Raw genomic sequence first — 12,244 nt, 5'->3', positions numbered from 1 at the left:
AAGGCAAGATGGCCCTCCCGCACAGCACCCGCAGCTGGCCTACGGGCAGACTGGGACTCCAGCGCGTCTGGGCGGCACAGGCCCAGCACACGGGGTGCGGCTGGTGGAGCGGCCCAGCTCTGGAGGAGCGGCATCCGCTCGGAGCAGGCCCGGCCCATGGGGCCGGTGCACTGCAGCATGGCGGCCTCCCTGAGCTAGGGCACGCGCCCCACTCCGCTGCCGCTGCTGCTGCACTGGGCCCGGTCCAGGGGGCAGCGGGCGGGTGGCAGCCCGCTCTGGGCTCCCGCCGTGGGCCGGGGAGCCAATGCCCCCCCCATGGGGCCCGGCGGCCGGCCCATGCAGGTCCCGGCCCCCCCAACCGGGCCCCGAGGGCCACATGGACCCCCGGCCCCAGCGTGGGCAAGCGGGGAGCCGATCACGGGGGAAGGGAGGAAAGAGCCAGGCTGTGAGGCCTTCTGCTCCCATGACCTCCCCCATGGTCGGTCGCTGCCAGGCCCCACCCCTCGGCCCGCCGCCACCGGCCACCACGCAGCCGGTCCGGACACTCGGACCCGCTCCGGGGAGGCCAGGCCCTACGGCGGGCGCGGAGGGATTCCAGAGCCGGGCGGCCAGACTCTTCCCCCGGCACCGCCCGGAGAGGCGGGTGGTGCGCCTTTCATTCCCCCCTTGTCTTGGAACTTCTGGCTCAATCATGAGATGGACTGCAATTCTATTCCACGAAAACTATCAACTGAACTATCCCTATAAGGTTAACAAATGGTCCAGTGGAAGTGAAAGAAACCATTTTAGATTTAATAACTTCTATTGAAATAGGATCTTTCTTCTTAGAATTCCTCCATGGTTATCATAAAAAACCAAATCGAGATTTAGTATTATTTGCCTTGAAGAGGCTCAAGCATTCCTGTTTGTTAGGCTAGGTTTAAATTTAGAGTCTGTTGAACTAAGCCTCCTTTTTTCTGGGCACCATTTTCAGCTGGACCAAGTCTCTTCTGTTATTTGGTTCCTGGTCTTGGCTGGGCATGGGAAGCAAGAAGCAGCCACGGGGACAGGAGACCTTCCTCAGAAGGGGCGAGTGTTCAAGCCCCTGCACCATTGGGGGGGGTGAGGATCTGTGCCCCACCACTGTTGAACCCCAAGTTCTCTCCTACTGGCGCTCGGCTGTGTCTGTCTTAGGTCGCCCCACCTCTGTGGAGTCTTACCCGTCTCTGACTACCAGCCATCTCTGGGCCAAGTAGGGTGATGTGAGGTTCAGTTCTGTCTCCTTGTTAGCCTATGCCCCCTGTGGCCTCCACGCCCAGCACCCGCCTTGGGTTCCCCTCGCCTGCTGGCGGGGCCCCGGCATTGATCACATCTCTTGGGAAACCCAGGTTTCTTCTCCAGAGAGGGCCCAGCTTACGCCATTGGGCAAGAGACAGATCCATGGTACCAGCTTTTCATAAACCCAGCTTGAACGGAGAGCTCAGACAACAGCTGTAGACAATTGGGATCCTTTTGGCAATACAGAATGCTTAAGTGCCTTCCCAGGAGGGAATAAATCCCTTCACATATCGTCAGATTCCGGAGGAATTACATAAGGAGAAGAACATACTGATCTACTCTAAGATTTTCTGACTTTCCTTGCTAATTCCTTTTCATGGATTTAAAACAAAACAGTAACTGTTGGCATAAAACCTTCTACCTATGCATAACTATGCCCCAGACCTTCTATTCTAAACAGGCTTTTTCCAGCTTTACTACCCCTGACATGGGCATGTTGACTCAGGCCTGCAAGGCAGTATACAGGCTGCCAACTGTTAGCTGTTTCTCAACAGAGTCCAAAACCTGATGGGCACCCTTTCCTGCCCAGTTGGGCACCTGCCCCCTTGCCAGCTAGACACCCTTTACTTTTGGGGGTCACCCCACACAGCTCCTTTCCAGGACAGCCAACATACATTCAAAACCTGCAAAAGAATCAAAGGTTAATATAACATATCAATACAATGAAACATCATGGCCGCTTTAGGCAGCCAAATCTTCTGCTACTAAACATGTGATCCTATAAATTGCCCTTGTCTCTTTGGAGCCTTGTCCATGAAGATGCAGGCATTATCTAAGTGTATTACACAGTATTGTGGGGGCTCCTGGTGACAGGAGTGATCACGAGCCATGTTACCGGCATCAGGCAGGTCGAGCACGCCGTAGCTTGAGCTTGAGCGGGTTGCGTTGATCTCGATTGATGCTCCATTTGGTGATGAAGTCTTTCTGAGTCATGGATGGATCCGCTGACTGGACGTGAGTGTGATGGATCCAGGTCGAGACGCCGTCGACCTTGAGAGCGGTGGGGGTCGTCAGCACCACAGTGTAGGGACCCTTCCAAACGTGGTTCTAGGGTCTCCCGGCAGTGCCTTCTAACGTAGACCCAATCTCCTGGTCTGTAGCTGGGGAATAGAGCCTCTATCTGCCTTGCATCCCCAGAGGGCTGCTTGTCTGGCCCCAGATCTATAGAGGGCCGGCCTACCCTAGTGGCAACATAGGAACAGCAGGACTGGCAGATGTCGCAAGGTTCTGCAGGTTCTCCCTCTCTCTCCCTGAAGGACCGGGGGGAGCCTTTCCCTTCTGGGGCCCGGCCAAAAGAATTGTCTGTCTCTGTCCCAGCTTTCCCCTCGGGAGGCATGCCCTCATCCACCGGGGTTTCTTGGACAATATGTCAATCCAAACCTGAATATAAGGAATTTGATCGGGATGCCCTGGGCAGCCGTATATGACATAATGGACCCAGTAGGCAGCGGTCAGATCAAAAGACCCTGCATCTGGCCACCCCTCCTGGAAAGTGGGCCACTCCCATTCACAGAATCGCTGTAAATCAAAATCATTAACATTATAACTTTTAAATCTACCCCAGAATTCAGTTTAATACAGTAAATTACAACCCAGGTAAGAGCAACTGATAGACAGAAATCTTTATTAACTAAGTAGGCTGATTCCCTTTAACAGTGAGCAAAAGACTCTGAGAAAAAATAATTCTCGCAGCTGCAAGAGGCTTTGAAGACTATTAAAGGGGCCAGCCCAAACGTTCAGCCAAGCGTATCAACAGAAAGCAGAATAAATCAAAGTAGCTTTTACTTTACATAGACCAGTAATAATTTACACTTTCTTAGTAGATCAGCCCAGGCTGGAGCTGTATCTAGTCCTCCTTCTCTGTAGTGATTTGACAAACAAACTTTTTCCCGGCCCCATGATGATCGGTGGTGAGAGACAGACAAGGGAGGGGGTGACCTGTTTTCACAGATCCTCATGCAGATGCCCGCCTGGCCGCGTCCCTTGGGAGCTTAGATTCGTCATAGCTAAGGTGCACCCATATAAACCCCGGGCCTGGTCACCTCCACATGGGGGTGAGTCACCGTTATGCCATATGACAAATCGCGGAACCGCAGGTTGGGGCCCACACGGACTCCGTAACTGAAGTCGTGGAGCCACACAAAGGAGAGGAGAGGGCAGGCCCCCTCCCTCCACACTCACACACTTTCACCAGACATTCATTCAGAGTTTAAGCAATCCACCCAATTCCTAACAATTTCCCAATTCCTGAGGGAGCTCTATAGCTTCCCGGGAGGTGATCAAGCTCCCCTTCCACTCACCTGGAGTGGGCCTGACTAATAGGGGATCGACGAAGATGACTGACCCTATCCCATTTGACAAAGACAACAAAGAACAAAGACAAAATAAATCAGCCAAATGCAACCTAAGGTTGCCCGGAACCTGCAGCTTGCTCCTTGAAGTCCTGAAAATTTTCAAAAAACATTGCAGCAGGTGTACACAGAAGCAGACAACTTTTTGACAATAAACACCAAGACAAACAAATACCAGACAGACAAACCCAGTGCAGCCTACAGCCGCACGAACCAGGGACCCCGGCCACCGTCCGCGGGTCAGGACCAGGAGTACCTCTGCGTCCAGCCTTCCGTATAGGTCCTTCTGTGGGATGTCCCAATTCCAGTTTAACGACCGGTCCTTACCTCTCTCGAGAGTCCAGGTGGCTCGGTTTCCGAATTGAAAGTTTTTGGGTGGGCTGGAGGCCTCCTTGGTAGTCGTAATCCACAGGTGTGGGGTATCTCGCTGAGTGCCCGGCGACAAGTGGGGGAGAGCCTCCTGCCTTGAATAGGGGGTCCCTCTCCTCCCTGCCAGGGGAGAGCCTCCAGCCCTAAACAAGGGGTCCCTCTCCTCCCTGCCAGGTATCTCGCTGAGGGCCTCCAAATGTTATGGGTTGGCTCAATGAGATAGACCACCAACTCAGAATTTAAATTTAAGAGCCTTTTATTAAGCTGGCCATCTGACCACAGCGCCTATCTCCCCCTCTGGGAGATTCAGAGCATGTGGCAGAGATCAAGGGTGCAGTATGATCCTTTATAGCAAAACAGTGTTACCTTAGAAGTTCATGGAAAGTTCATAAGAACAAAGGGGGGGTAAACAGAGTCACACCTGGCTGGAGAATATCATAATACATTGTTTTTTTAAGACAATTTAGCAATTTTTCTTCTATGGTTCCTAACCCTGACACAATCCTCCATACGTCAGTCCCCCCTCCCAGCACATTCAATTTATCATGTCCCATTTCCTCCCCTTTGCATATTCTGTAACATTCTGTAACCCTTCCATGCCGCAGTTCCTCACCCTAGCACAGGATGTCCCCCCCCTAAGTTGGGAGACGACATCCCTGACCCGGCAGATGGTGGGGAGGTCAAAAGTCCCCTCCGGCAGCCACCCGATGTCAAAAGTTGGCCACTCCCTGGAACAAAAAGTCTGCCACCGGTCTTTCTGAACCTCTGCACTGAGGTCCCTGGCTCTTTCCCTTACCTCTCTGAAATGATCGACCATAATGCTTAAAGGAGTAGTTTGAGTCTGTCCCATAATGTCCGTCCAGTGAGTCCACAAAATAAAACCCAAAAGACCCAAACACAAACAAGAAATGGGCCCGAAAATACAGTCTTCCAACTCCATGGAAGCAGAACCAAAACAGGCTTCCAATTCCATGGAAGCCAAACCCAAAAGCTAGACAATGGCCTTATACCAAACTAGCAGGAGCGACCTGCTTTCCGCGAGGGGCATATCCATCCCTCTGAGGGGCATATCCATCCCTCCTGGGGGAGCGGAACGTCTTCCAACTCCCCCCCACCCCCCCGCCACCTGTGGTCTTTTTCGGGCGCGTCCGCCTAGACCCCTCAGGCAATTACAGATTCCAGAAACGAGCTCACACCGAACAGAACACACAACAAACAAGAAAACACCTACCCCTATCTCGGTCAGTCAGACTCTTCGGATTGGGGGTCCCTCGATGGTCTTGGGAATCCCGGACGAGCCCCCCAAATGTTGTGCCCAGATTTCAAGGTTCCCAGGAACCCCAGGGAGCCCGTCAGTCCGATGCAAAAGCAAAGAGTCATTCATTTCAAACCTAGGTTTGGCTCCCCTGCCACACTCACCAATGCAACGGTAAGCTCCAATGGCCGAGAGAGAGAGGCCTGATGGGACAGGGGGTTTTAAAGGGGGGTGGAGTGAGGGCAGGAGAGGGGACTGTGGGCCCCGCCGATTGGCCAGGCGCGAGTCGGTACAGGATGTGGTCATAGTGATGGCGTGCACTTCCCTTGATTATTATTGGTTAGTCCAGAGAAATCCTGGGTGTGGCTAGCAGCGGCTTCTTCCCGTGAGGAAGCACATGGCACCGTCCCAAAATGGAGGACCCAAGGCAAGATGGAGGGCGCAGTCCCTGCCCGGCTCCTGCTGCTGCCGCTCGAACTCGCCACAAGGCAAGATGGCCCTCCCGCACAGCACCCGCAGCTGGCCTACGGGCAGACTGGGACTCCAGCGCGTCTGGGCGGCACAGGCCCAGCACACGGGGTGCGGCTGGTGGAGCGGCCCAGCTCTGGAGGAGCGGCATCCGCTCGGAGCAGGCCCGGCCCATGGGGCCGGTGCACTGCAGCATGGCGGCCTCCCTGAGCTAGGGCACGCGCCCCACTCCGCTGCCGCTGCTGCTGCACTGGGCCCGGTCCAGGGGGCAGCGGGCGGGTGGCAGCCCGCTCCGGGCTCCCGCCGTGGGCCGGGGAGCCAATGCCCCCCCCATGGGGCCCGGCGGCCGGCCCATGCAGGTCCTGGCCCCCCCGACCCGGCCGCGAGGGCCGCATGGACCCCCGGCCCCCGCGTGGGCAAGGGGAAGCCGACCACGGGGGAAGGGAGGAAAGAGCCAGGCGGTGAGGCCTTCCGCTCCCATGACCTCCCCCATGGTCGGTCGCCGCCCGGCCCCACCCCTCGGCCTGCCGCCGCTGGCCACCACGCAGCCGGTCCAGACACTCGGACCCGCTCCGGGGAGGCCAGGCCCTACGGCGGGCGCGGAGGGATTCCAGAGCCGGGTGGCCAGACTCCTCCCCCAGCACCGCCCGGAGAGGCGGGTGGTGCGCCTTTCACAAACAGCCATAAGCCCCTCACCCAGGCTGGCCAGGCGCCCTAGGGGGGACCCACTCCTGAAGGGGCATAGCCAGCCTGCAAACAGCCATAAGTCCCTCACCCAGGATGGTCAGGCACCCTAGCAGGGACCCCCACCCTGAAGGGGCTGTGGTCAGCCTGCAAACAGCCATCAGCCACTCACCCAGGCTGGCCAGGCACCCCAGCAGGACCCCCACCCTGATCCGGGACACCCTTCAGGGCAAACCAGATGGCCCTCACCCATGCATCAGGCCTCTATCCTATATAATAAAAGGGTAATATGTAAACTGACCCTAACAGCAGAGCGACTGGGAATCACTGGTCACTATGACACATACTGACCACCAGGGGGCAGACGCTCAATGCAGGAGCTGCCCCCTGTTGGTCAGTGCGCTCCTGTGGGGAGCTCTGCTCAGCCACAAGCCAGGCTGACGGCTGCCAGTACAGCGGTGGTGGTGGGAGCCTCTCCCGCCTCCTCAGCAGCGCTAAGAATGTCAGACTGTAGTTAGACCTGCTCCCCGCTGGCACGTGGACATCCCCCGAGGGCTCCCGGGCTGCCAGAGGGATGTCTGACTGCCAGCTTAGGCCCAATCCCCTGGGGAGAGGGTATAAGCCAGCAGGTGGTCATCCCCCGAGGGCTCCCAGACTGCTAGAGGGCACAGGCCGGACTGAGGGACCCTCCTGAGTGCACAAATTTTTGTGCACTGGGCTTCTAGTACTTAATAAAGATATTATTTATTGATAAAATTAAATTCTTTACAATTTACCTTACAGTATCCATAAAATTAAATCATGACAATGACTGACAAACACTAATGTGAACAATGGCCTTGCATCTCTTTGGAAAGTTTGGGTAAGTCAGGTTTGTATGTTGTTGTTTTTAATTTTAGGCATGATTCCAGGTTCTCATCAATAAGATGACTTCTCAATTTACTCTTGATAAGGTTCATTTTTGCAAATGATTGTTCGCATAAATATGTAGACACAAATAAAGGAAGAACAGCAAATGCTAGTTTTTTCAGTTGATTATATGAGTCAGGAGTACTATTCCAGGTGTTAAAAATCAACATATCTTCCTTCTCCAGGTTTTCAAAGCAGACCACTTGTGCTGTGAACTGAGTTCACATTTGTTTTTCTCCAATATTTCTATATCAGCACAAAGACGTTCAAATTTCGAGTTCCACAATTCTTTGTTTTTTAAATCCAGCAATTGCATTTCAAAGTTGCCAATGTCAATATTAAAGGTAGAAAAATTTATTTATTTATTTTTTATTAATTGCTTAAAGTATTACAAAGGGTATTACGTATGTGTCCATTTTATCCCCCCGCCCTAGACAGTCCCCTAGCCTCCCCTATCCCCCAGTGTCTTATGTCCATTGGTTATGCTTATATGCATGCATACAAGTCCTTTAGTTGATCTCTTACCCCCTACCTCCTGCCCCCCAACCCTCCTGGCCTTCCTGCTGCAGTTTGACAATCTGTTTGAGGCAGCTCTGCCTCTGTATCTATTATTGTTCAAAAGTTAATAATGGACTCTATTATCTATGAATGAGTGAGATCATGTGGTATTTTTCCTTCATTGACTGGCTTATTTCACTTAGCATAATGCTCTCCAGTTCCATCCATGACATTGCAAATGGTAAGAGTTCCTTCCTTTTTACAGCAGCATAGTATTCCATCGTGTAGATGTACCACAGTTTTCTAATCCATTCATCTGATGTGCACTTAGGCTGTTTCCAGATCTTAGCTATGGTGAATTGTGCTGCTATGAACATAGGGGTGCATATATCCTTTCTGATTGGTGTTTCTGGTTTCTTGGGATATATTCCTAGAAGTGGGATCACAGGGTCAAATGGGAGTTCCATTTTCAGTTTTTTAAGGAAACTCCATACTGTCTTCCATAGTGGCTGCACCAGTCTGCATTCCCACCATCAGTGCACAAGCGTTCCTTTTGCTCCACATCCTCTCCAGCACTTGTCGTTTGTGGATTTGTTGATGGTAGCCAGTCTGACAGGTGTGAGATGGTACCTCATTGTTGTTTTGATTTGCATCTCTCGGATGATTAGTGACTTTGAGCATGTTTTCATATGTCTCTTGGCTTTCTGAATGTCCTCTTTTAAAAGGTGTCTATTTAGGTCCTTTGCCCATTTTTTGATTGGATTGTTTATCTTCCTTTTGTTAAGTTGTATGAGTTCCCTATAAATTTTGGAGATTAGGCCCTTATCAGATATGACATTGGCAAATATGTTTTCCCACACAGTGGGTTTTCTCATTGTTTTGTTGATGGTTTCTTTTGCTGTGCAGAAGCTTTTTATTTTGATGTAGTCCCATTTGTTCATTTTCTCTTTAGTTTCAAGTGCCCTAGGAGCTGTATCAGTGAAGAAATTGCTTCGGCATATGTCTGAGATTTTGTTGCCTTTGGATTCTTCTAGAATTTTTATGGTTTCCTGTCATACATTTAAGTCCTTTATCCATTTTGAGTTTATTTTTGTGTATGGTGTAAGTTGGTGGTCTAGTTTAATTTTCTTGCATATATCTGTCCAATTTTCCCAACACCATTTATTGAAGAGACTATCTTGGCTTCATTGTACGTTCTTGCCTCCTTTGTCAAATATTAATTGAGCATATTGGTTCGGGCCGGTTTCTGGGCTCTCTATTCTATTCCATTGATCTATATGCCTATTCTTGTGCCAGTACCAGGCAGTTTTGAGAACAGTGGCTTTGTAATACAGCTTGATATCTGGTATTGAGATCCCACCTACTTTGTTCTTTTTCAGGATTGCTGCAGCTATTTGGAGTCTTTATTTATTCCAGATGAATTTTTGGAGAGTTCTTTCTAGGTCTCTGAAGTATGCCGTTGGTATTTTAATGGGAAGTGCGTTGAATTTATAGATTGCTTTGGGAAGTATGGACATTTTAATGATGTTGATTCTACCAATCCATGAACACGGTATGTTCTTCCATCTGTTTATGTCTTCCTCTATATCTTTTTTTTAATGTCCTGTAGTTTTCTGAGTAGAGGTCTTTTACCTCTTTAGTTAAGTTTATTCCTAGATAGCTTAATTTTTTTGGTGCGATGGTAAAAGGGATTGTTTTTATAATCTCTCTTTCTGAAAGTTCACTATTGGTGTATAGAAATGCCTCAGATTTCTTGGGGTTAATTTTGTATCCTGCTACATTGCCAAATTCATGTATTAAGTCTATTAGGTTTTTGATGGATTCTCTAGGGTTTTGTATGTATAATATCATGTCGTCTGAAAGGGAGAAAAAATTAATTCTATTACAGTAGTATTGAGAGATTTTTTAAAAAAATATATTTTATTGATTTTTTACAGAGAGGAAGGGAGAGAGATAGAGAGTTAGAAACATCGTTTAGAGAGAAACATTGATCAGCTGCCTCCTGCACATCTCCCACTGGGGATGTGACCGCAACCAAGGTACACGCCCTTGACCAGAATCGAACCTGAGACCCTTCATTCCGCAGGCCGACGCTCTATCCACTGAGCCAAACAGGTTTCGGAGAGAGATTTTTTAACAAAGGCTAATGTTGCTTTTCTATTTCTGAATTCCTGAAACCTGTTGAGAAAAGCTTCCCTCATATTTAAAAGTGTTGTTTTGAAATAGCAAATGTCAATAACAGAATTATTTTCTTTGCAATGTTTCAACAGGCTTAGAAAGTGAATCAAAGTTTCTCTTTCAAAATCTTGAGCAAAAAGAGATAATTTGTTTTTGAATGAAATAACTTCTCTTAACATCGAAAAAACTGTTTCCTTTCCCCTGTAGTTTACGATTAAGCTGACTTAGATGAGACGTAATGTCTACCATGAAATTAATTTTTGGATCCACTGATCATTAGTTCTGGATAGTGACACCCCCCACTTCTTCTAATGCCACTTCTTCAAAATAGTCTCACCCAGACCAAAAACCGACTTCTGCGCATGGGCCATGATGTTTCAATTACACTGTATGTGCACGCCCGCACGTGTATTTTGTGGAAGAGCCACACTCAAGGGGCCAAAGAGCCGCATGTGGCTCGTGACCCGCAGTTTGCCGACCACTGGTCTATACTAATAAAAGGGTAATATACTAATTAGACCAGACATCTTCCGGACAAAGCCACAGCAGTGTGGGAGAGACTGTGGTGCGGGCCTGTCCAGCATTACAGTCCCTTTTTCGGAGGCAACGGGAGAAGGCAGCGCTGTGGGAGAAGGGAGAAGGCCAGTGCCATATGAGAAGGGAGAAGGGAGATGGGAGAAGGGAGAAGGGAGAAGGGAGAAGGGAGAAGGGAGAAGGGAGAAGGGAGAAGGGAGAAGGGAGAAGGGAGAAGGGAGAAGGGAGAAGGGAGAAGGGAGAAGGCTGGTGCTGTGCGAGAAAGCTAGCGCCCTGGCCCTGTCCGCAGAGGTGGTGTGGGAGAGGCCCCAGCACAGGCCGGTCCAGAGCCGTGGCCCCTTCTGCATTGGCAGTGGGAGAGGAGGCTGCGTGGTCCCTGTCCCAGTGCTGCCCCTTTCGTAGAGGCAGCCACAGAGGCAGCAGTGCGGGCTGGTCCAGGCGCCACACTTGTGCAGAGGCTGGATGGGGTGCGACCTGCTGTGCCTCAACCCCCCACAGACCCTCCCCCAGCTGGCCTGGCCCCAGATCACCCCCACCCACCAGTAGGAGGCGGGGCATGGCCAGCGCTAAGGAGCAAGGGCTGAGGGCTGAGGGCTGGCAGCTGTGGCAGCTGGCAGTGGTAGCAGCAGCAGGGTGATGAGGGCATGCCTTCCCCTGATTGGCCTGGTCACCTCCCACAGAGGAGAATGTCCCCTGAGGGCTCCTGAACTGTGAGAGGGGTCAGCCAGGCTGAGGGACACCCCCCCCACCCCCAGTGCACAAATTTTTGTGCACCAGGCCTCTAGTTTTTTTATAAAACATCACACAAAATCCTCTTACTCTTTGCCACTGAATCAAGGAGTTTCCTGGACTTTGAGAGATCTTCACTCCTGTACTCCAGCCTTTCAGGAAGTGAATGATCAATCATTCAGGATACATGAAGCTGTCTACTATGTTCTTGTAGATTCATAGAATAATATCAAGTATTGACAAACATGGGAAGAAATAATTTATCTGATACACTGCAAATATCAGTTGGTACTCTCAGCATTGTCTACAATAAAAAAAATTAAAACCAGCTAAATATCTATGAAATACTTGGCATATATTTGTGTGGAAAGATAAGCATACATATATTTTGAATAAGTATAGAATAATATATATAATAAGAAATTATCTATCATATGTAAATAGAATACTATCCACTCAGTGGTTTTCAACCCGTGGGTTGCGACCCCTTTGGCGGTCGAACGACCCTTTCACAGTGGTCGCCTAAGACCATCCTGCATATCAGATATTTACATTACAATTCATAACAGTAGCAACATTACAGTTACGAAGTAGCAACGAAAATAATTTTATGGTGCTTGCTTCAGCAGCACATATACTAAAATTGGAACAATACAGAGAAGATTAGCATGGCCCCTGTGCAAGGATGACACACAAATTAGTGAAGCGTTCCATATTTTTCTAAGGGAGTTTATCACCACCAAGCAAGCAATGCAAGAAATGCTAAAGAGACTGGTGTAAAAAGAAGAAATAAAAAGCTCAGAAAGAAAACAGCAACACAAAAAAAGAAATGGCTACAAACAAGTACCTTTCAAAAATAACTTTAAACGTAAATGGACTAAATGCTCCAACCAAAAGACATCGAGTGGCTGAATGGATAAGAAAAAATGATCCATACATCTGCTGTCTATAA

The 12,244-nt window shown here is 50.0% G+C and overlaps 1 long non-coding RNA gene and 1 other non-coding gene across 2 annotated transcripts in view; one reads left to right on the top strand and one right to left on the bottom strand.

Moving 5' to 3' along the window:
- The window catches only part of LOC132211217 (uncharacterized), a 1,824,365-nt gene that overhangs the window by 632,262 nt on the left and 1,179,859 nt on the right, over positions 1–12,244 (bottom strand). The gene's annotated exons all lie outside the window — the stretch shown is intronic.
- LOC132223439 (U6 spliceosomal RNA) lies at positions 11,906–12,012 on the top strand. Its single transcript, XR_009450475.1, has one exon. It is a non-coding gene; the product is annotated as a U6 spliceosomal RNA (small nuclear RNA).

This window comes from Myotis daubentonii, chromosome 1 (genome assembly GCF_963259705.1).
Source record: "Myotis daubentonii chromosome 1, mMyoDau2.1, whole genome shotgun sequence".
In the NCBI taxonomy this organism is placed as follows: domain Eukaryota; kingdom Metazoa; phylum Chordata; class Mammalia; order Chiroptera; family Vespertilionidae; genus Myotis; species Myotis daubentonii.
Note: the sequence above shows the minus strand (reverse complement) of the source record. Positions and strands in the feature narration are given on the sequence as shown.